Consider the following 24,358-nt stretch of genomic DNA (forward strand, 5'->3'; position numbering starts at 1 on the left):
GAAAACTACAGGCCAATATCCCTGATGAACATAGATGCCAAAATCCTGAACAAAATACTAGCAAATCGAATCCAGCAATACACCAAAAAAATTATCCACCATGACCAAGTGGGATTCATCCCAGGGATGCAAGGCTGGTACTATATTCGCAAATCCATAAATGTGATACACCACATAAATAAAATGAAGACTAAAAACCACATGATAATATCAATAGATGCTGAAAAAGCCTTCGACAAAATCCAGCATCCATTTCTGATAAAAACGCTCAGCAGTGTGGGAATAGAGGGATCATATCTAGACATAATAAAGGCCATATATGAAAGACCTACAGCCAACATCATACTCATTGGGCAAAAACTAAAAGCATTTCCCTTAAGAACAGGAACAAGGCAAGGATCCCCACTTTCGCCACTCCTATTTAACATAGTACTGGAAGTCTTAGCCACTGCAATTAGACAGGAAGAAAAAATAAAAGGGATCCAAATTGGAAAGAAGGAAGTGAAATTGTCATTATTTGCAGATGACATGATACTGTACATAGAAAACCCCAAAGACTCCACCAAAAGTTTACTAGATTTAATAAATGAATTTGGCAAAGTAGCAGGATACAAAATTAACGTCAAGAAATCAATGGCATTCTTATACACCAATGATGAACTCACAGAAAGAGAAACTAAGCAAACAATCCCATTTACCATTGTGACAAAAAAATTAAGATACCTAGGAATAAACTTAACCAAAGAGATAAAGGACCTATTCGCAGAAAACTACAGGTCTTTGAAAAAAGAAATAGAGCAAGATATAAAAAAGTGGAAGCACATACCCTGTTCATGGATTGGGAGAATTAACATCATTAAAATGTCCATATCACCCAAAGCAATATATAGATTCAACGCAATCCCCATCAAAATACCAACGGCATACTTCACAGAATTAGAACAATTACTTCAAAAGTTCATATGGAACCAAAAAGGCCTCGAATAGCCACAGCAATCTTGAAAAGGAAGAACAAAGTTGGAGGGATCACAATACCAGATTTCAGGTTATACTACAAAGCCACTATAATCAAAACAGCCGGGTACTGGCACAAGAACAGGTATATAGACCAGTGGAACAGAATAGAGAACCCAGAAATGGACCCAAGGCAATATGCTCAATTAATATTTGACAAAGGTGGCAAAAGCATACAGTGGAGTAAGGTCAGCCTCTTTAATAAATAGTGCTGGGAAAATTGGACAGCTACTTGCAGAAAAATGAAACTAGACCATCAACTTACACCCTACACCAGAGTAAACTCAAAATGGATAAAAGACTTAAATGTAACTCATGAATCCATAAAAATCCTAGAGGAGACTGTGGGCAACAAAATCTCAGACATCATACGCAGCAGAATTTTTACTGACACATCACCTAAGGCAATAGAAACAAAGGAGAAAATGAACACATGGGACTACATCAAACTCAAAAGCTTCTGCACAGCAAAAGATACAATCATCAAAATGGAAAGGCTACCCACTGTATGGAGAGCATAATTGCCAATGATATATCAGATAAGGGGTTAATTTCCAATATATATAGAGTGCTCATACAACTCCACAAAAGGAAGACAAAGAATCCAATTAAAAAATGGGCAGAGGAACTAAATAGACACCTCTCCAAACAGGACATACAAATCGCTAAGAAACATATGAAGAAATGCTCATCATCACTAATCATCAGAGAGATGCAAATCAAAACAACAATGAGGTATCACCTCACACCTGTCAGAATGGCCGCCATCAACAAATCATCAAAGAACAAGTGTTGGCGAGGGTGTGGAGAAAAGGGGACTCTAGTACACTGCTGGTGGGAATGCATACTGGTGCAGCCACTATGGAAAACAATATGGTGTCACCTCAAAAAATTAAAAATTGGTCTTCCATTTGACCCAGTGATCCAACTTCTAGGAATATACCCTAAGAAGCATAAAACACCAATCAGAAAGAATATATGTACCCCCATCTTTGTAGCAGCACTATTTACAATCGCTAAGATCTGGAAACAGCCCAAGTGCCCATCAGTAGACAAATGGATAAAAAAGCTGTGGTACATATACACAATGGAGTACTACGCAGCGGTAAGAAAGAAAGATCTCTTATCCTTTGAGACGACATGGAGGGACCTTGAAAGTATCATCCTAAGTGAAACAAGCCAAACAGAGAAAGACAAATTTCATATGATCTCACTTATTTGTGGAATATAATGAACATAACAGTTTGAGGAATGGGGTAGTCCCAGAGACACGGAAGCGGGGTACAGACTGACAATCCCCTAAGGAGTGGGGAGGTGGGGGAGGGATGAACCACAGAACTTATACGCATGTATGCATGAACAATGGACATGGACAACAATCTGGGGAAGGGGCAGGGAGGGAGGGGGAGGGGGGAATCAGTGGGGGGGAAAAGGAGAATCATCTGTAACAAAAATTAATCAATAAAAAAAATAGATTAAAAAAAAAAAGAAAATGTTTGTGAAAAGTAACCGAGCTCTGTAGGAAGTTCTAAGCTTTTGCAGATGGTTAGAGACCATTCACTTTTCTGTTAATGGTGCATATTTATGATGTATATACAGCATGTGTATTTGTTACATTTATACTCATGATATATACTGTTTTTGATGTATCTGTTAATATAATATAGTCTAGGACAAGCAATGTAGTGAGATGGTTAATCAGAGGGCTTTAGCCAGGGTCCCGTCTGAGTTCTGCCCCTTACCGATTAGGTGACCTGAAGCGAGCACAGTAGCTCCTCTGTCTCAATTTTCTCAACACTAATGCAGAGATAAGAACAGTACTAATATCAGAAGGTTCTGATGGAGATAATATTGATAAATTACTTAGTAGGCTGCTTTATAAAACACGAATTTCTTAATAAATATGATAATAAATAATAAACTTATTTCTTTTTTTTTTAATTCCTCATCCGAGGATATTTTTCTACTTATCATTAGATAGAGTGGGAGGGAGGGAGGGAGGAACATTGATGTGATGGAGACACATCAACTGGTTGCCTCCTGCATGACCTGACCAGGGCCAGGGACGAAGTGCAACTGAGGTACATGCCTTTGACCAGAATTGAACCTGCGACTCATTGGTCCAAGGGCCAATGCTCTAACCACTGAACTCACCGGCCAGGGCTATTTCTTATTATTACTCTAAAGAGAACTTGCTCTACGCAACGCACAACATAATACATGATGTCGGAAGAAGTGGGTTTGGCTGGAGAGGCCGAAGCGTTTTGAAAGTCAGGCCCACAGGCTCTGCTCTGGGGCCCGTTGACCACAGCGGACAGGACAGAGCCTGGGTGGGCCTAGTGACAAGATGCCACAGAACTTCACCGAGCGTTTTACGTACGCCAGAACCCTGATGGATCCGAGTGCAAAGACAGAACGCAAACTAGCAGTTTTACTGTTTGTCTTAAAGACCAGAATATCAGGCAAAGGATTAAAACAGAGGCCACCGGAAATCCACACACGACAGTGGCTGGACGAGTTCTTCGAGCGATGCCCCCACCGCATGTACCACTCCCTTGAGGTTACCGATCAGTAAGGCACAGTTGGCTCCTCGGCTCGCTGTAAGTGAATGTGGATATAGTACTTAAAAATACACATTTTTGGCATCTGATAATACAAAAACAAAAACTTGACAATGCAGCTTAAAAAATAAATTGAAATGTAAATACTGCTGATTTTGAAGCTGGTAATGATGGTTTTGGCCCAACTTCAGTTTCATTGCCCTGAAGATGATGTGGAAATCCCTAGTGCAACTTGCATCTCAGATCAGGAGTGTTTATACCAGAAGCAGTTGTTCAGTTTGGACAAGCACATTTCGATTTTGACACAGGAGATACATCTCTTCCATCACTGCATAAGGAACACAGAACACGAACAGAAACCAATGGGACGATCATAGCTGTCTGGGCGGTTACTTCTGCTCCCAGCACAGGCTGCAGGCGGGAAAGGTGAGAAGACCTACACTTCGGGACTCCAGCTTCCCACTGAGGGAAGTCAGAGCCTACGCACATTCTGGGACGTGTAAAAACATCCAGTGCTAGTTGCTCAGGAAATAAACCTCATGCATTTGACCAGACAGTTGCCATTTTGGGTTTCCCCCCACCTAATAAGTATTGGGCGGGGGGGTGGAGTGAGGAATTAAATTAACAGAAGAAAAATGCTATGAATGCAGAAATGTTCACTTCACTACAACTTCAACTACGAAAGCTGAAGACGAGGAAAACTGAATGCCCAACAGTTAAATCGTTTAACCATGGGACAGCAACAGCTCACCCAGCTGCCCACAGCCCCGTTCTGGCCGCTTGTCAAATGCCAACCATACATGAGAACAGTCTGCGGGGCTGTGCAATATTCTGCTGCACCTCCCACAGGACGCACTCGTCCTTTTACACGTCCTAAGTCGTAATTCCCAGGACCATTCTCCGGGACGGCTGACCTCATTTTGCCGCACGAGGAAATGCGTTCGGAAAGATGTGGCAAGGTCACACGTGTGCCCAAGGTCATCAGCTAGCTGACCAGTGATGGAGCTGGGATTTCAGAGACTGCTGCCCAAACACGGCCCCAGCACGTCGCTGGAAGTGTTCTCTCCCTCAACATTCTTTCTGCTACTTTAACCTCCACGTTCAGTCTGGCTGTCATTTCCCTCCCCGAAGTCCAGACCCCACTTCGCGCGCCTCGCTCCCGGGAAAGTGCGCTTGTTCTGTTCCTTGTCTTGTGGTCTCCGCCTCTCTGCACACCTTCGATCCACTCTGTCGCTGTCTCCCCATCTCCCAGCGGAACCCCTCTGGCGGCTCAGCTCCCCGAACCTGTCCGGCAGAGGCTAGAGCACCTTGTGTGCACTTCAACCCCCAACTTACTCTGTCCCTCGTCGACGTGGGACAATGTATCACCTCCTGCTCCCATGCACACATTCTACCCTTTGAGTTACTGTGAAAAAGCACTGTTTTGCCCTGGCCGGTTTGGCTCAGCGGTTGGAGCGTCGGCCTGCGGTACAGAGAGACCCGGGTTCGGTTCCCACTAGGGGCACGTACCTCGGTTGCAGTTTGTCCTCAGCCCTGGTTGGTTGTGCGGGTGGCAGCCACTTGATGTGTCCCTTCAAATTGATGTTTCTCTCTCTCTCTCCTCCTCTCTGTCCCTCCCGCTCTATCTGAACAAAAAATGAAAAAATGTCTTCGGGTGAGGAAAAAAAAAAAGCACTGTTTTACCTACTGAGTTTTCTCCTTTTATGCCTATCCTATTTCCTCGCTGTGGACTTCTTCATTTTGCCTGATTCCCAGTCTTCTCAGTTAAATGTAACCCCCTCAGAATACAGATTTGAAGGAATCACCATGAACCAGTCACCATGGGTGTTTCCAGATGAGGGGTGGTGGGACTGTTTCTTTTTCTTTCTTTCTTTCTTTTTTTTATGTTCCAAGTTGCATATAATGAGCATGTATTACATGCATCATTTGAAAATTATGTTATTTTAAGAAAATCTTATTTGCATGAGAAATGCATTGCTTGCGTACAGAGAGGTCCCAGGGTGTCTACTAATTCATTGACATTTGAGCATATGGTGCCTAGAAGCAAATAATGACTTTCAACATACAGTGACCTGAGCAGAAATTAAAGAGAAAGGTTGACTGTCGTCATCTGTGTGTTTTTAAAAGACCTCAGTGACACCGAAGGCAGGCCTAGAGGCTGTGTCAGCTGAGAAAGATCTGTTCTGGGTACCACAAGAAGCTCACCTGCTGAGAGGCTCTGGAATGTGAGCGGATGGGAGAACAGGCTGGTTTGCCTGTTGTCGGGGAGAATGCACCATGGAACACCTATTGTGGTTAGAGAGCAAGTCTCAGAAAACAGTTTATTCCGGGCACACTGAATTCACACAGGGACTTGAGAGCAGTCTGACTGGAACAGATATGCTTGTTCAACTCCAAGCACAGAAAATAATCCAATTCGATCTGCACCTTAGAGAGTCACTAGACAGGTATTAGATGACACCAGAAAGAAGATGGAGGGGACATTAAGTGGCTAGTGGCACAAGGCTGCCCTACCGCTGGGCCTCCTACCCAGAGCAGGAAAATGAGCCTAACTGATAAGAGGGTGCGTTCACAATGGCAAATGCAGAATGAGAAACACCACATCTGGCCATCAGAACAAGCGCCAGCAACGCCATGTCACGCACGAGCTGGGCAATGTACGTTTGAAAGGAGCAGTCAGAGAACAGGCCACGTGAGCTTTGGTATCGAACCCCGGAGCCACGAGCTGCACAAATAGACTCCCTTTCAGTCCACGCATGGAGGACAGAAGCTTGGCCATGAGGATCGTGGGCTTTTCTCACTGGTACTGATTGGAAAGAAATATAAGAAAAAGAGGCCTTTCTGCAGAGGCATTTACACGGTATATCAGAGAAGAAATATATTACAATGTATTACATTGTCATGGAGTTGTAGCTGGCTCAGCAGTTGGAGCGTCGGCCTGCGGTCCCGAGAGACCCGGGTTCGGTTCCCGCTAAGGGCATGTACCTCAGTTGCAGTTTGTCCCCGGCCCTGGTTGGTCGTGCGGGTGGCAGCCACTCGATGTGTCCCTTCACGTCGATGTTTCTCTCTCTCTCTCTTCCTTTCTCTCCCTCCCGCTCTATCTGAACAGAAAATGGAAAAATGTCCTCGGGTGAGGATAAAAAAAAAATGAAATTTTTTTATTTTGTTCTCCCCACTGGTCATGGGCTCCGTCGAAAGCAGAAATATCTAATTCTATTCAGGTAGTCAAGAATTACATGTGACAGCTAAAATTATAAAATTTATAAAATAAAACATAGGAGAGAAACCCTCATGACCTAGGAGCACAGAAAAAATATCTTAGACAGGACTACAACACTAACCATGGAGGAAAACGGAAAGATACACTGAATTTTACCCCAGTTTAAAACTACTCACCAAAAATTACCATTAATAAAAAGAAATGGCAAGCTCCACACTGGGGAAAATATGTGTAATAGGTAGATTTGTAAAAGAACTCATAAAGTAATAACATAAAGAGAAACCCAATTATTTAAGAATGGCAAAAGATTGAACAATCACAGAAAAATATAAATGAATCAATGGACAATAAGTATGTAAAAAGGTGTTCAACATCATTAGTCAGGAGGGAAATGCCAGCCAAACCACAACGTCCAAAATCAAGAGTGACAATACCAAGTTTGGACAAAATGGTGGAGCAATTGAACTATTCAGGTCCTGTTGGAGGGAGGGTAAGGGTACGGCCACTCCGGGAACTCCAGCAGTGTCTGAGAGCAGTAAGCAGCATCTACTGTCGGCCTCCACTATTCCACTTCTAGATCTATTCCCAAGACCAACAAAAATGCCTCTGCCAACAAAAATCCTTGCACAAAAATGCTCACAGCACCTTTGTTCATAACAACCCCAAGCTGAGAACAACACAGATGTCTATCAGCAGGAGACTGGGTAAACAAAAAAATATATAATCCACACAAAGGAATATGACACACAAATAAAAGGAACAAACTACTAAAACAACTGCATCTTAAAGAATCTCAAAATATTGTGCTGAGCAGAAGCCAACCACGATAGCGTCCATACTATATGATTTCATTGATGTGAACTTGAAACAAGCAAAACTAATCCGTCGTGATACAGATCAGAATAGTTTTTGCCTCTGGTTGGGGTAGGGGTGTGGACTGACTGCAAAGAGGCATAAGGGAACTCTTGGGGTGATGGAAATGTCTCATATTTTGATTTGGTTGATGGGTGCGTGGGTGTATATATTTATTAAGAATTCAGACTATATGGAGTCTGTGCGTTTTATTCTATGAAAATTGTCCCTAAGCGAATTGTCCCTAAGACCCAAACAGTGAATATTAAGTGAACCAATATAAAAAAAAAAAAATGCTAAAACAACAAAAATGTTTTTAAAGCTATGTTGGGAGAATAACAAAGAATAGGCATGCTTCATTACTTCGCCTGTTTCTACCTGTTCGGCATTTCTTCTGCTTCCATGGACTTGGCGAAGCTGAGTGGCTTTCCCACAGTGGCACACACATTAGAGAGAGGAAGCTGAAGCTCAGAGGAGCTGATTGTTAAGCCCTGGCTCTGCCACTAACCAGCTTCGTGATCTTGGGCAAGTCTCTTCCCCAAGAGGGACCTCTGCTTCCTCATCCGTAATAGGAGAGCCAGACTACATAATTTCTTAGGCCCCTTTCAACTCTTTCTGTGTGTAATTCCAAATGTGAGTCCTGCAGCTTAATACAAAAAACAGCACCCAGAGTTCTATGGTGACATAATGAAAACATTTGGCACCATCAATAGACCCTGAAATCTGGCAGATACTTTACAGTGTCGGGCTGCCAAGAAAAGCCTACCAAGGTCATAAGCCTATCCCACAATGATATATTGGCCATGCTAGTGTTGACAGCATCTCGTATGACCCCTCCCAGTTGCTGGAGAAGCAAAGCTAAGCTATGAAGGTGATCCAGGGGTAGCTAATTCTTCGTGTGCAGCCCTGTTACAGAGGTCCAAGCAAAGACTTGGAAGCTGACATTGAGCTCTGTTCCCAGCCCTTTGAAACCCTTCACTTATCAGACCAAGCACTCAAGAAGGAACAAACAACCAATGATCTAAACAAAAGCATTCCTGTGGGTTTAAAAAGTTATAATGCCATTACACAAACCCCATTTCTTTTAGGTTAGCCAGGTTTAATTTCCAATAATATTAAATAGATTTAAGTGTCAAAAATGACTAGATAAAGATGCTGATTCTGTTTCTTCTCATTTACCACTTTTTTCTACAGATTGAAAAGGGGGTAGCTAGCCCACCTCCCAAACTCTGTGAAACCTATATGAATGCACTGCGTTCTGTGGAAAGGACGGTGATTTATTCAGACCTCATTGCATCCCTTAGTACATTGCAATTATGACGGACCATCTTCGGGTAGCCTACATTATTTATTGCTCAATTTTTATGGCCCTTTAGTCCAGGGAATGACAGGACTTTTTTCTTCCTAAGGCATTCAGGGTTCATAACTAACAAATAAAGAACATTTTGAAAGCAAATCCAAAAGTGATTTCATCAAGGGCCAAGAACTGGATTTCATAGTTTGCTGCTAATCACATACATTCATCCTGCAGGCACCCTAAATGTAATAAATAAATACATATATCATTTTCTGCAAGGCTTGTTTGCCTATTCATTTGTTTTTGTGGTGAAAATAGCTTTCATTTTCTGGAGTATACCCTCACTTCCCACTAGTAAAAATGACTCCACATGGATGAGGAAGAACTGGAGAGTGGAAAACTTAAGAAAAGCATTTCATCAGATTTAAATTTTGTGGTGCGGAACTGCTGGGCACAAAATTAGATTAAAACATGCCAAGTCCATCATTGGCTCTTGAAGCGGAGTATAACGCGAATGAATGTATACATAAATGTAGTTACTAAACAATGGAAATTATTAATGAAAAAAAAGATACTTGGGAATCTTTTCATAACTAACCTCAAAGAAGAGTGAATTTGCAACCAAGTGAAATATTCTAGTCTCATATGTCACAGTATGGGATTCGTTGCTGAGAACCACCTTGGGAAGATGTTTCTAAGTTCCTAACTTTGTTTTCTAAGTGCTATATGAAACCTTCTTTGAATAACTAACTTCAGAGCTTCTCTTTTTTGCAATTTTTATTAATTTATTTTTGTTACAGATGTTTCTCCTTTTCCCCCCTAGACACCCTCTTCCCGATCCCCGCCCCCAGCATTGTTGTCTATGTCCATTGGTTACACAAACATATAAATTATTGAAATTTTATTATTTTTTTTAATCCTCATCCGAGAATATTTTTCCATTGATTTTTAGATAGAGTGGGAAGAACGGGGAGAGAGAAACACATCGATTGGTTGCCTCCTGCTTGACCCTGGGCTGGGGACTGAACCTGCAACCTAGGTACATGCCTTAAACCAGAAATCAAACTCAGGACTCTAAAGCCACGGGCCAATGCTCTAACCATTGAGCCAAACCAGCCAGGGCCAGAGCTCCTTTTTAAAATATATGTTGCTTTATTCAAAAACCTTACTCAAGGCAACTTTCTTTAAGGACGGTTTTGTTGTGCTTTTCCAGATTCCGAAGGCAGTGGGCAGGGGGGAGTCCATGTCACTTCAGGATGTAAGTGAGGCTCAAAAGCATCCTCGGTGCTCTGTCTTCCCATTGCACACACGGGGAGAAGGAAGCTCAGTGTACTTTCTAGACTTCAATCAAAAAGACTCGAATTTTCTTTCCAGGAAGTTGTAAGATTCTTTAGAAAGCCTGGGTTAGTAAGAGGATAGAGACAAAGAATTGTAGGACAGTGACTGGGCGTTAGAACGACACCACATTGGAATTCCCAGGACAAGTAACTATGAGACAACTGCCCCGGCTCTATGTGCTAGCTAGTGAGGCCCAGAAGACCCTTAACAACAGGATGTATCCCGCAGTGTTCACAGTACAGTTCATCCTCGGGACTTGTGGATTCTGTATTTGCAAATTCTCATGCCCTGAAGGCTTAGTTAACTTTTGATGTCTTGTAGTAACTAAAATTATTTTTAGATTTTGTTTTTTCTTTATTGCACAAGTATGCCCATAGTAGACAAATATTTAAAATGTACATAAACAACAAAATAAAAGGAAAATTATTCATAATGCTACCTTCAAAGAAAACTACTGCTAACATTTTGATGTTGAGATTTATGGAAGAGTTCACACACACACACACACACACACAGTGCCATAAACTGATATGTTCACTTAATGTGTTGTGTATATCTTTCCATCAATAAATAAACAGTTTAATGTTTACCTGGTATATCACTTTAGAGATATTACATTATTTTTCTAATCTTCATACTGTATGGTTTCAAATACACATACCCTTTTTTGTTACACTGTGATAAACGTACTTGTTTATATAATTTTGTAAACCTGCACCATTGTTTTCTTGGGGGAAAAATAGGAATAGACTTGTTGGGTTGTTTAAGTGTTTTGACACTTGTCAAATGTCCTCAGAAAGGTTGGGCCAAATAAATTTCCACCTGAATGTGTGAAAATGGTTTCCTTACACTCTGACTAATGTCATGCATTGAAATTCTTTTTAATGTTTTCTGATATGCTCCGATAAATAAAAAATTATGAATCATTATGTCTCTAAGTCAAAGATTAATTGTAGTCATTAAACACATTATCATGTTTATTGGACAACTGTATTTACCACTTGCAAAATGTGTTCTCATAATTTTTTCCTAATCAGCTACTGAAGAATTCATCTTTCACTCATTAATTTGTAAGAAAACATTTTATATTAATGAATATGCTATCATATATGCTTTTTTCAGTGTAACATCATTTTCATTTTATTTTTTCACTTATCTTTATTTTGAATGTATTACAGATGCCCCCCCTTTCTTCCCCAGTGACCCCCTCTTTCCCAATCCCTCCTTCCGCCTGCCTTCCCCACACTATTGTCGGTGTCCATTGGTTGTGCACATATGCATAGAAGTTCTTTGGTTTATCTCATCCCGCCCTCTCTCCCCCTCTTCCCTTTGAGGTTCATCAGTCTAACAACTAATTTGTACTTCTTAATTCCTTCATCTTTTTCACCCATTCCCCCAAACCCCTCCTATCTGGAAACCAACAAAAAGTTCTCTGTATCTAGGAGTCTGTTTCTGTTCTGCTTGCTCATTTTGTTTGTAGATTCAATTGTTGATAGATATGTATTAATTATCATTTTATTGTTCATATTTTTGTTCTTCTCCTTCAAAAAGACCCTTCAACATTTGATATAATACTGGTTTGGTGGTGATGAACTCCTTTAGCTTTTTCTTGTCTGGAAAACTCTTTATATGTCCATCAATTATAAATGATAGCTTTGCAGGATAGTGTAATCTTGGTTATAGATCGTTGCCTTTCATCACCTTGAATATCTCTTGCCACTCTTTTCTGACCTGCAAAGTTTCTTTTGAGAAATCAACTGATAATCTTATGGGAGCTTCTTTGTAGGTAAAAAACTGCTTTTCTCTCTCTGCTTTTAAGATTCTTTGTCTTTAACCTTTGGTATTTTGATAATAATGTGTCCTGGTATGGATCTCTTTGGATTCATCTTGTTTGGGACTCTCTGTGCTTCCTGGACTTGGATGTCTGTTTCCTTCACCAAATTAGGGAAGTTTTCTATCATTAGTTTTTCAAATAGATTTTTTATTTCTTGCTCTCTCTCTTCTCCTTCTGGCACTCCCATGATGAAAATATTGGTACACTTGAAGTTGTCCCAGATGCTCCTTAACCTATCCTCATTTTTTTGGATTCTTTTTTCTTTTTGCTGTTCTGATTGGATGTTTTTTACTTCCTTATATTCTAAATTGATGGTTTGCTTCTTGGCTTTACCTACTCTACTATTGATTTTCTGTCAATTATTCTTTATTTCAGTTAGTGCACCCTTCATTTCTGACTGGTCCTTTTTATGTTGTTGATGTTCTCACTAAGTTCCTTGAAGTTCTCACTAAGTTCCTTGAGCATCCTTATAGCCAGTGTTTTGAACTCTGCGTCTGATTGATTGCTTATCTCCAGTTTAGAGGTGACTTCTGGTCAAGGTGGCAGTGTAGCTAAACATGGTACTCGCCTCCTCCCACAACCACATCAAAGTTACAACTAAACTACAGAACAACCATCATTCAGAACTGCCTGAAATCAAGCTGAAGGGAAGTCCTACAACTATGAGATTAAAGAAGGAGCCACATGGAGACTGGTAGGAGGGCGGAGGGGACAGGCTGGTCCCACATCCATTTGTGGTGAATAAAAATCAGGAGGGACACCTCGGCTGGGAAGGTCCTCCCTGAGGACTGAGGAGTCCCCGTCCCACACCAGGCCCCAGCTCAGGGTTCCAGTGCCAGGAGGAGAATCCCCATCACTTCTGGCTGGAAAAACCAGCGGGAACTGAGGCTCAGGGAGGCTGAGGCTTTAGAGTCCCAGGCAGCTCCTCTTAAAGGGCCCATGCATGGACTTACTTGGACTCATTACCTCTGAGCTTCAGCACAGGGAAGGCATCTTGAAAAGCACCAGACATATGGGGAGAACTGAGTTGTTTGGCATTGGGGCTAGAGATGGAGGGGCAGCTGTCTCCCGGACAGACGTGCTGTGAGAGGCCGTTGTTCCTTCCCTCACAGGGCAGGCAGACGGCGCCATATCTGGGACTCAGCAACCTGACTCACTGTTTCTCCCCCCTCCACTGATGATTCCCTGAGGCCCCGCCCCACCCAACTTTCGGGCCCACCCAAGCTGTTTCCAAAGGCTTTACCATAGGATTGGCCTGTCTTGGATCCTGCTTCAGAGTTACTTAAATTATCTCAGACAAGCAGCATCTGGTCTCAGCGAGCCCCATACCTCTCGTTAAGTGTCCCCAGGCCTGGCACTGGAAACAGCCAGCCTTGGTTCACAGCTGAGCTCTGCCTGGGCACCTCCAAGCCCAGCACAAGCAGCAGTCATCTTCAGATCACTCTTTAGCTTATGCCAGGTGGCCCTGGATAGAACACAGGCAGAGGCTGACCTTGCGCCAGAGCCAGCACACCCAGTAGACAGCTTCAGACCACATCAAAGCACCACCACCCATCCACCTCCACAAGTGACACCACTCAATGAGTGGACTCAGTGGGTACCAGAGCCCTGCTGAAGTAAGTCTTGCTCTGTGTGGTGGGCCCTGCACAGCTGATCCTCCAAGGGAGTCAGAGGCCAGTGGTCTGTGGGCACAGCCAATCATAGCAGCTGATCAGCCTGAGTAAACCCCTCCCATTGATGTGCCAACAGCAATCAAGACTCAATTACCACAGAAGGGTGTATAGTCCCCATGAAGGGTGCACCTCGAGGGCCCAGCTGGGGTGTCCTAGACCATACAGGACACCTCCTACAATAGGCCACCCTACAAAGCCTAGGAGACATAGCAACTCTACCTAATACATAGAAACAATCACAGGGAAGCAGCCAAAATGAGGAAACAAAGAAACATGTTCCAAATGTAATAGCATTTTTTAGATGTAATGTTGGTCTTTTACTGTGTTCATATGCATATTTTGTTTCTTTATGTTTGGTGATAAAGAAGTTTTCAACCATCACGGAATCAAATCACTCAAACTTCTTTTTTGTTTCTGCTTTTGATATCATGCTTCCAAATTATATAATTATACAAACACATTATCTTCTGGTATTTTGTGGTTTAACTTTTTACATTTAATAACCTATAACTGAAAGATTGATTCATTTGTAAGAAACTATTGGGTAGCATGTGTAATATTAAGAATTTAGGGTATCCTTAAAAGTCTATTTTCAGTTTACTAAGATGTGAATTAGGAATACCTAAGGAATATTCCTAAATACATTCTCAGCGTCTGTCACTGGATCATAAGGATTTTTTTTGTCTCATTTATTTATGTGATGAATTATTTCAGTACATTTCTACATATCTGAAATAAAGCAGGTAATTAATATATCTGTGCAATTGATTGCTAACATCTTCTTAGTATTTTTGTATTGATAGTCATAAGTGTGCTGGCTTAGGGGATCTATGTTTATCACATCATGGGATTATGCTGCCTTTATAAAGTGAATTAGAAAGTTTCCATCTCTTGCCCTGGCCAGTTTGGCTCAGTGGTTAGAGCGTTGGTCCATGGACCAGAAAGTCTCGAGTTTGGTTCCCACTAAGGGCATGTACCTCAGTTGCAGTTTGTCCCCTGTCCTGTCTGGGGTTGTGTGGGTGGCAACCACTAGATATGTCTTTATCACATCGATGTTTCTCTCTCTCTCTCTTCTCCCCTCTCTATCTGAAGATAAATGCAAAAATGTCCTCGGGTGAGGATAAAAAAAAAGTTTCCATCTTTTTTATGTAGTGGAAATTTTTTTCCATAAATGGGAATTGCAGTTTTCTGAAAGCCTAAAACTACTTCTCTAACAAATAACCTGAACCAGCATCTTTTGGGGAAACTGTTTTTGACAACATTTTTTATTTCAACTATGTTTATTACTTTCAGATTTTCTTCTCAATTCAATCTGATATTTAATATTGGTAAAAATTAACCATTTCACTTCAATGTTACTATTATTACAACACCTGACCCTTTTGATCTCATCCATATTGATTGCTCCCACTCTTATTCCCAATATTATTTGTATTTATGTCTTCCTCTGTATTCAGTAGACTTATTATCTGTATGAAAGAAGCAAAACCTGGAGTTGATTTTTAAGTTGAACTTTTCTCTTTTTTCTAGATTAATTTTGTTTTTTATTTTCTTTATTCTGTTTTTCATACATTAGCTTTATTGCTTGTTTTTCTTTTACCAACTTGTTTTGAAGCCTCATGTCCAAAAATTTTTCTAAAATTTTCTTTTGAATGCTGCAACCAATCTTACCGAAGATTCTGTGGCATTTGTTGCTTTCTACAATATTTTTCATCTAATTCACATTCATTAACATTTTCTTTTTCCTCGTTCAAACAAGGCAAAGCACGACCAGACCGCGTTCGTGCGCACAATCTGTTGCGTCGCTCCCTCCTGCTATTCTCTTCCCACGACGTAGCTGTCAGAGTTTTAAGTCACTCGTCAGATTCACTGGTGCTCAACTTCCGGCCCCTCTCCTGAGTTTAAGCAAGTTTAAATCCAGAAAACGTTCTGCCCTCACATGGTGGTTTTTGTGTTCCGTTTGGCCTACTGTTCTGATGTCCCCAACGAACCGTGGGAAACAACACAGCAGCAAGCAGAGCTCCGAGGACCGGCTGCTGGTCAGCGGCAGCTCCAGGGCAGAGCCAGGTCTCCGGTTGTACGGACCACCTCGGTGTCCCCTCACTTTCTAAGTTTTCTGTCTAGCTGTGAAAAGATCTAGGGTAGACAGGGAAATATTGCACAGTGGGGAGGGGGGAGGGATTTGTGTCAAAAAGAAGAGTGTCCGGGTCCTGGTCCATGGACCAGAACAAGCGGTGGGAGCGCAGAAGCATCGCTGTCTCCTCTCCTGAGAACTGTTTTCACAAGCAAACCCTCGCGACAACAGGGAGACAGTCGTGGGCTCTGCTAGTTCCCTGCCGGGGAGACCTGAGTCTGGAGCACCCCTCGCACCAAAGGAAAGTGCTCCAAAAAGGAAGGACAAGACAGAAAGGGCACCGAAGCCAAGGTGGACCAAGTTAAGAACAAAATAAAGAACAATAGTCCTGGATTACAACCCCCCTAAAAATAAATATGCACGAGATCATAGTGATACAAATAAATAAGGGAATATAGAACTAAGTGGAGAGGAAGGACTAGTCTTCGCAGAAGAATTCCGATTACTAAATGCCGGAGGCTAAGGGAAGTAGAACATCAGCCGTAGAGCATGGCAACAGTCATTGCTGCAGGCGAGGTCCACTGACAGACGCTTAAATCAACAAGCAGGACTCGAAGCAGAAAGGGGGGGTTTGCAAAATCTCAAAGTACCTCCCCCAAAATATTTAGTAATTATAAAGAAAACAAAAAATAGGCCCTGGCCAGTTTGGCTCAGCAGTTAGAGTGTCAGCCCACGGGCCAAAGAGTCGCAGGTTTGATTCCGGTCAAAGGCAGGTACCTCGCTTGCAGTTTGTCCCCAGCCTGGGTTGGGTCATGCAGGAGGCAACCAGTCGATGTGTCTCTCTCACATCGATGGTTCTCTCTGTCTCTCTCTCCCTCCCACTCTATCTAATAATAAATGGAAAAAAAATTTTAATTAAGAAAAAAAAGTGCCTTTACAGTAAAAACTCCTGGCAGTCACCACCTTAGCCAAGTGGTCCAGGTTAACATCGCCAGCAATACACATTGACATCATGTGTGCCCTGATGTGATGCACCAGTGAGAGAGAGTACACGACCTCTGTGATATCATTCCCAGTCAGGAATAACCTTAACCCATCTGACACAACATCAGACAAACCCAACTTAAGAGATATTCTATATAGGTGACCAATTTCCTTCAAAAGTGTCAAGGCCTTGGAATAGAGAGACTGAGAATCTGTTGTAGATTAGAGAAGACTAAGGAACTAAGACCACTAAACATAATGAGAGGTGCTGGATTGGAGCCCGGACCAGAAAAACAGAAATTAATGAAAAACTGGTAAAATCTGAATAAATTCTGTAGTTAATAGTATTATAGTAAGTTTAATGTCTTTCTTCTTTTTTAATCCTCACCTGAGGATATTTTTCATTGCTTTTTAGATAGAGTGGGAGGGATGAAGGGAGAGAGAGAGAGAGAGAGAAAGAGAGAGAGAGAGAGAGAGAGAAACATCGATGAGAAAGAGACATCGATTGGTTGCCTCCTGCCCGACCCAGATGGGCTAGGGATCAATTCTGCAACTGAGGTATGTGCCCTTGACTGGGAATCAAACCCGAGACTGTAGGCCAATGCTCTAACCACTGACAAAATCTGCCACGGCTCAAGTTTAATTTCTTATCTTTGGTAAGAATCTTACAGTGTGTATGCGTGTGTGTGTGTGTGTGTGTGTGTGTGTGTGTGTGTAAAACATTAATGTAAAAAGAAGCTGGGTCAAAGGTATTGGCTCAACAAAATATCTCTATGGATCAGCACTGTCATGAATATTGCTACATTAGTCTACATATTAGAAGCCAAAGGGTAGACGTCTAGTTTCCTCTGCGTGTAGACTACATGAGGTAATGTTTACGAGCTCTCTGGATGGTCCCTCATCTCAGATCAGATCAGTTTCTAGAACACCTGAGTGGGTGACTTCACAGTTTGTTCTTAAGACTCACCCAGACTTTTGGAAGAGAACCTGACAGGAATATGCAAGACAATAGAGACATTTAGGGGAAAGTAATTACACAACACAATTCTCAGAATCAGACCTGGGTTTCTCCTCCGTGAACTGGGTCTGCATTGGCAGAAAGGAGCCTGAGGTTCGGGGAGCATGAAGCCCTGTGTTCTGTTACTGGGTGTTCGGTCAGATGCGCATCACTGAGTCCCTAACGTTGTATCGCAGCCTCTCTGTCTCTGGTGGCTGACAACAAAGAAAAGACATATTAAAATAAGATGCTGGTGAGAATATCAAAGACCAAAGGAAAAATTGAGCTGCTCCTCTTTGCCATACAAAAGGGCCTAACTCTAGAATTTTTTTCATAATTCAGATATCCTATTTTTTATTGAGGCTTTTTAAAGAACATAGTACTCTCCCGTGACGAAATGGAAATATCATCTAAGAATTTTATACAAACCATTCCAGACTTCAATCCACAGGCTTCGGAAGGAAGAGATGATATCATTCTCTATTATCTATTTCATTTCGAAAGCTTTGAACTGAAAAGCGATGCTTTCAAAGCAATAACAAGTACGTGGAAAGACACGCGACATATAGAATGTGAAATAAATGCTGTCTTAGCCAGACGATTCATATCCAGGAAAATCAAAGGTTTGGTTTTAGAAAAAACTCTCATGATCTAAACTGCTGTGTGGCTGAATAGGCCAGCCAAGTAGGTCTCGTTTTTATTGTTCAGAGTATTGTGCTCCCTCGCTCCAGCCACAGAGCTGCTGGCCTGCTTCTCAATGAAATGCCCTTCCTACTCCTTCCAACCTGCACCTTCTCTTCCTTCAGATGTCAGCCGCTTGCCATGGTCCCAGGAAACCTTCTCCGACTCCCCTTCCCTACCAGTTCCTTCCACAGAGCGCTGCCTGTCCACCTTTTATAGCACTTGCCACAGCCGTGGTTCCTAAAATGTTTATATTCCCACTACACTGTAACCCCCAAGAACACAGGATCCATTTCTGTTTTTATTTTCCACTGACCTCTCCTATCTGAGGGTAATGTTCTTTCCATAAGGTAAGCACTCAACTCAAACTTGTTAAGTATCTGAGTAAGCCGGGTTCAAAATCTGAGATGCTCGTTCTAAGTCTCCTCCTATCCACTGAACTCAGTTTCTGACTCTGAACAAAATGAAGAGTAAAACAATAAGGCCATTTTGATGAATAGAAAAACTTTAAGGATTGTAGAGGACAATTATCATCTTTTATCCTCACACTGCTATTTAAACTCTTATTTTGTTCTGGTTTAATATTTTTAATATAATTCTAATATTTTTAGAGGGATCATTTGCAACTAGTAAAACTACAATCCACCTATTTATACAGTGTACAATTAGATGGTTTTTAGTATATTTGCAGTTGTACAACAATCGCCATGATTTTAGAACTTTTTTGTTGTTAATCCTCACCCGAGGATATTTTTCTTTTCTTTTTTTATAGTGGGAGGGAGGGAGAGAGAGAAGGAGAAATATTGATGTGAGAGAGACACATCAATTGGTTGCCTCCTGCACGACCCCAGCAGGGACAGGATCAAACCTGCGACCCTTCAGTTTGGGGGTCAACGTTCTAATCACTGAGCCAAATCAGCCATGGCCAGCCAGGGCAATTTTAGAACCTTTTTATCAGATGTTAGTGTAGCTACTCCAACTTTCTTATGATTGCAGTTTGCATGATAAATCTTTTTCCATCCTTATACTTTCAATCTATTTGTATCTTTGAATCTAAAGTGTGTCTCCTGTAGGTAGCATATTGGATATCTATCCAATTAATTTTGTCTTCATTTACAAGAATGGTTTTTTGGTTCAGTATTTGAGATTTGTTCTGATCCAAAGAGCACTCTTCCTACCTACCTATTTCCTGTTTCCTCTGGTAAACTCTATGGTGCGTGGTTTAGCTTACATCTCTAATGAAACTAATAGTCTCCTCTTACATGCTTTTTCCACAACCTCCACTATATTTGAGGGTGCCCTCATGTTTGAACTTTTCCACACTCTGTTGCAAATAGTCAATTCCTTTGGGAACAAATCAGGGGCTCTTTGTTTTACGGCTTACCTCTCCCCCTGCACAAAAATATCTCAGCCAAAACTCTGGAGCTGGGGACAGCAGAAATGGCACACTGCTCAATGGCACCCGTGTTCTAAACAGGACACTGCCTATTGCCCAGTATCTTAAAACATAGGCATATATTTGGCCTATTTTTCTAGTAATTTAAGTCAAGGACATTGTTGAGCACTCGTTACGCCCTTAGGCCTGGAGCAGCAGTCCCTCGAATTGTTTTTAGAGGGATGCAGGGCATAGACCAAGCAGACCCGGGAAACCAGTAAGTCGTCTGTATTTCACAGACGGTTCCAGGAAGGAAGAGAAAGGAGATGCTCTCCGTTTTCTTCACATACCTTGATAAAAGGTGGGTTGTACCTAAAAAACACGGAGCGTGTGGATCAGTTAGAACGTCCTTCCCAGACCCAGAAGAAAGAACGTGGTGGCTCGGACGTCCTACGATCAGTGTCCACGAAGAGAAGTGCGATGGGTGATGTTTGAATGAAAGGAGAGAGCGGACGGGGGAATCAAGAACGTCTCCCAAGTTTGTGTGGGCCAAATACACAGAAGGCGGTGCCATTGACTGAAACACTTATGATGATGATATATATTTATACAATAAGCACAATGCTTGGTGAACATTCCTCTACTAGTTGGCTTGCGCTATAACAACAAAGTTCCACAGACAGAGTGGCTTAAGCATCAGAAAATCACTGTCTCACAGTCCTGAAGCAAGAAGTGCACAACCAAGGTGTCGTGTCGGCAGGGTGGGTTCCTTCTGGGGGTGAAGAAAGGATTCACTCCAGGCTTGCCTCCTGGCTGAAAGTGGTCGTCTTGCTCTTCACACTGTGCATGTCTGTGTGTCCAAATTTCCCCTTTCTATACGGACATCAGCCACATTGGATAAGAGCCCATCGTAAAGACCTCATTTTAACCTGAATCTGACTATCAGGCCCATCTCAGAATAAGGTCACATTCTCAGGTATGGAGGTTAGGACTTCAGCACATGAATTTGGGAGGGGGCACAATTCAACCCAAAACAATAGAAAAGTATGAAAGGAAGGAAGACTCTAAAACTTTTCTAATTAATGGCACTCATTTACAAGATCAAACAGATGCACAAAGATGACAATATACATTTTATTCCGAGGTCTGCAGGACATAGCATGATATATGAATAATATTCACCAACATGTTAAAATTTTGTAGATGATTTGGCCCTGGCTGGTTTGGCTCAGAGGTTAGAGCATCGGTCTGCAGTCCAGAGAGACCTGGGTTTGGTTCCCGCTAAGGGCACGTACCTCGTTCGTAGTTTGTCCCAGTCCTGGTTGGGTCATGTGGGTGGCAACCACTCAATGTGTCCCCTTCACGTCAGTGTTTCTCTCTCTCTCTCTTCCTCTCTCTCCTTCCCATTCTATCTGAACAAAAAATGGAAAAATATCCTCGGGTAAGGATTTAAAAAAAATTTTGTAGATGATTTGATATAAGAATGTATAGTGTTCCATAATTGCACTACATGGTGTGTATGTGTGTGTTTGTGTATTAGTAATTAACTCAAATATTATCTCTTGGTAACACTTGATGCTTCTTAATAACACTAGGTTTCCAAAAACACATTTTTAAAATTATCTCACTAAGAGATTTTTACTAGGAACTATAGAGAACTAAGATTGCATAGTTAGGGTGAAGGCAGAAAAAAAAAGTCCTGAATACAAAACAATAATAATAATTTATATTTTATATGATAGCAAAATAGAAATTAGTTTTATTTCATGAGCAGAGTTTTGGCATAATGAAAATAGTTGTACAAACTCAAATAGAAAAAAAAATCTTCCCTGCTTGCTAGCATTAATAAAATACAGGGGAATGAAGCCCTGGCCAGTTTGGCTCAGCAGTTAGAGCATCGGCCTGTGGTCCAGAGAGACCCGGGTTTGGTTCCGCTAAGGGCACGTACCTCGGTTGCAGTTTGTCCCCGGCCCTGGTTGGGTCATGCAGGTGGCAACCACTCGATGTGTCCCTTTCATGTCGATGTTTCTCTCTCTCTCTCTCTCCCTCCCACTCTATCTGAACAAAATACAGGGGAATGAAGAACATTCGAGAAAAGAGACCACACAAGTAAAAAAATGTCATGAAATGAAAATGTGGCTTTCCCAATTCAATGAGGTGGTGGTAGGTCTTTGAACTAATTTTAAAAAGTGATAATTAGTTCTATAAACTTTCTTTATACAATGGGGTTAGAATATAAATATCTTAAAAGCAGAAAATAGTCTACTATAGTTTACATATGCTCTCATTGGAGTTATTATATATAGATAATGACTTTGTATAGTTAAAACTCCTCATAATCATCAGTTGTTATTTATTGGGCCAGAAATCTTGTGAGATTTCCCAACTTAGAGAAGAAAGCAGCAAGACAATAAAAAGTGAATTCATCCCTTAATCAAATACAGAATTAAGTCTCTAAAATGCAAAGACAGGTTTGAGATTCTCCATCTGGCATTTAGACACTCAAACATTGTTTCCCATTATATTTTTACAAGCAATTTATATTAACCATGCTTTTTAAAAATGTATTAATGTGGTACTGTATAGTGAGTTCTGTATGCTTCCAAGTCTATTCATTCTGAAAACATGGAAGTATTCATGGTTTGTCACTCAAAGATCCAGTTCTGTAGAAATAAGAAGTTCCGGTTTATGTTATATATATCCCATGAGTTTGAATTTTCTGCCCAAACTCTTTAACTTCATACATGTCATTTCATTTGATTCTCACAACTACTCTTAAAGATAGGTGTTACTCTTATTTCATAGCTAAATAAATTCAGAGATTAACTTATCCATGATAAACCAGATCAAACCGGAACTGAAACCGGTGTATTAGAAAAGGCAGAGCTGCTAAGACAAAGAGACCAGTCTCCTCTCCCCCCTCTCACTCCCCAGACAAACCAAGTGCTTGAAGATAGTCAAATCGATTTATCTCATAGTAATCCAGAGGTGTACGGAGCAGGGTGTACGGAGGATGGCTTGTATCCTCAAAGCCTACCTTCCAACTTTGAGTGCAAGACTACTTGTCTCCACTCACCAGCCATTAGTAAGGGAAAAGGGCAGATGCTAGCAATTTTTTCCTTTCAAATATGTTTCTATTGATTTTTTTTTTTTTAGAGAGAGAGGAAGGGAGAGACAGAGACATCAATGAGAGAGAAACATCAATTTGCTGCCTCCTGCACGCCCCCTCACTGGGCATTGAATCCACAACCCAGACATGTGCCCTGACCAGGATCAAACTGTCGACCTTACAGTGCACAGGAAGATGCCTGACCATCTGAGCCACACTAGCCAGGATGGCTGCTGTCATTGTTTATTATCTAAGGGAAAAGAGTTCAGGGCCCCTGACTAAATAGTCAGGTAGTTCATGTTTTAAAATTCTGGCAACACACTACTTGAAAACTGTTCTGTTAAGTCAAAGAATTCACAGAAGCCCACAGAGCTCAGCCAGACAGTATGGGAAAAGGGATATGGTAACAAGGAGACTGACTGGTACCTACTCGTTTACAAAATAAGTGTCATGACCAAGAACTCAGTTGAGAATCTAGCCAATAAAAATAAGGTAAAAACTGCCCCATTTCTCGTGCAAATATTATATTCAGAACATTTTTATGTCAGTATATTAACGGTAATCAGAAGAGGATTAGCACAAAGTCTAGTTAACTCATGCTTGGGCAACTTCTGGAGATGGTTTTGAGAGTGACTTTAACATCTGGCAAAGGACGTGATCGATAACAAGAGACTTGAATTGTAGATAAAAGGGTTTACGCTAAGCCTGTGACCTGGTGACCTTCCCGAGTCCTGCAGAACTCCCTCTGACTGGGTCAGGTCAAAGTGGGCATGCATTTGCATTACGTTCAAGAGTATCATTGCCGTATGGCAGGGGATTCTAGAGGGAGCACATTTAAGAGTCACATTAGTGCTTTTATTCCTAAAACAAAAAATACCCTGCCAGGCATACCATTATAGAGCACCTATAAACCTAGCAATTTCAGAAACAAAAAACATGCACACTGGAAGTAACATATGCTCCAAAACACTACCTTCACTGTAGCAGGAGTATATTCTGAAGTGATCAAGGTATAGCTAAAATGGAGAGCAGATATTTGGTGAAAGAACTTAAATATTAGGTATAGACTTGAGAGCCAAGAGGCAATAGAGAGTCTCAGTTGGTTTTGACGGAAGCTTGAAGTGGATGGTTTGGGTAGCTTCCATGTGTTATGGATTTAATAAAAATAAAGGTATCATTTATAACTATAAAGTAAATAAAGTCACATCTATCTTCATATCAACAAATTTTCATTTAACTTCTCCATTTTCATCTTCAAGTTTCTTCAGTGGTGTTCTTCCTTGCCTTCTATGTGGTCCATATCATCCACTCTGCCATTCTCTTAAAAGTTCTCTAAAATATCTCATTAC

This window comes from Molossus molossus, unplaced genomic scaffold (genome assembly GCF_014108415.1).
Source record: "Molossus molossus isolate mMolMol1 unplaced genomic scaffold, mMolMol1.p scaffold_m16_p_3, whole genome shotgun sequence".
Taxonomy (NCBI): domain Eukaryota; kingdom Metazoa; phylum Chordata; class Mammalia; order Chiroptera; family Molossidae; genus Molossus; species Molossus molossus.